This window comes from Frankliniella occidentalis, unplaced genomic scaffold (assembly GCF_000697945.3).
Source record: "Frankliniella occidentalis isolate FOCC.00 unplaced genomic scaffold, Focc_3.1 Scaffold49, whole genome shotgun sequence".
Lineage (NCBI taxonomy): Eukaryota > Metazoa > Arthropoda > Insecta > Thysanoptera > Thripidae > Frankliniella > Frankliniella occidentalis.
The window spans coordinates 553,656-555,084 of record NW_026267179.1 but is presented as its reverse complement, the minus strand read 5'-3'; the positions used below and the strand labels follow the sequence as shown (position 1 = coordinate 555,084).

Here is a 1,429-nt window from a genome sequence, read left to right as displayed (position 1 = left end):
TTCTCTCGCCTCCCCCCCTCCCCCTATTTATTGCACAGAGCGCCAACATCGGCACTTAAGCCCCCGATTTATGGCCCTATAACGATGTACATCTCGACCAACAAGGAGAAACCCACCTCCTTGTTGGTCGTCGTCGTCGTCGTCAGTGTCTGGAGCTATGGCTGCTTATGGCGACGTCCCCCTCGCCGCGAGCACCCCCTCTCCCCCCAGCCCCTCCAATTTTCACACCTAGCCTCCCTCCCCCTTAATCCTCCCTAATGCCGGGGGGGGTGAAGCGATAACCACCGGTGCCGTCGCTGCTCCCGCTGATTCCATTTTCGTTTTGCTTTATTCCCCCTGCCGACCGACCCCAGAGGGCATTCATCTTTTCCGAATTGTATTATTATATTTAGTCGCCCGCCCATCCACTTATTTTCTTCTACCAAACACGTTATATTCGCACATTTAACCAGATTTCGGGGCGGTGGATGGGACACGCGGGGTGAAAAATAAAAAGGATATCTCTCTCAATATTCATTTGACAATTTGTGTGCCGTTGTCGTCATCGCGCTATTGTGACCAGTTTTTTTGTGGGTTTTTTTTGTGGAACTGTCAAGACAGACGTGAGCGAGTTTTCTCACAGGTGCTAGGCGATGATGACGAAGTGGTTTCGGAAAGACATGGAAGTCCTGTGACTTACTACGAAATTCCCGCTTGGCGTTGCGAAAAGTATGTCACGAAAGACTGGTACATACGAAAGGAATGGCGGATGTATATCCTTGTTTCCGAGTGATTGTCCTTACATCTCCTCGCACATTTTAAGGATCTTTCGTGATTCTCCAGAGGGTACTACTTTTACTACGCTTCCGCCTTCGCGCTGCTGAGAGAGCAGTAGAGGAAGAGCGAGAGAGAGGGGTGGGAGAGAGAGATAGCGAGTGAGAGAGCAGCTCACGCCACCCAGCAGCCCCCTCTAATCTTACGGTTCCTGGGCTTCTGCTCCGCTCTGCTCACCTGGCCACAATTCAAATGTGTCGCGAGGGCTGCGACTTCGGGAGGCGAGAGGGGTGATGACGCGCTCCCCTCTCAGCACCTTCGCCTCGCGTAACGTTTTGAATTCGAACAAGAGAGCCAACTCCTCCGACAGACTGCTCTCTCCTCTGTGTCCTAACCGGCCAAGAAGAGAGCGACAGAGAGAGGGAGAGAGAGAGATAAAGAGAGAGAAACAGGAAACGAGGACGAGTCGTGAAGGGAAAGAGCGAGGAGCAGATAGTACACGGAAAGAGAGAGCCGAGGGGTGAAGTTGGGGCTTCGAATGAAAAGGTAGGTGTCAAAGAAGCCGCCCTGGGGAGAGACGTGGGGGAGGGGGGAAGGGGGAACGTGCCGCGGGCAGAGACAAACGTGGCGCCATACCCAGCGTGTATGGGTTTTTGGAGAACCCATGACTCTCCTC

At 53.3% G+C, this 1,429-nt stretch overlaps 1 protein-coding gene across 1 annotated transcript in view; it reads left to right on the top strand.

Moving 5' to 3' along the window:
• LOC113202407 (uncharacterized) overlaps positions 1 to 1,429 on the top strand; it is a 156,136-nt gene that overhangs the window by 86,370 nt on the left and 68,337 nt on the right. The window lies entirely within an intron of this gene.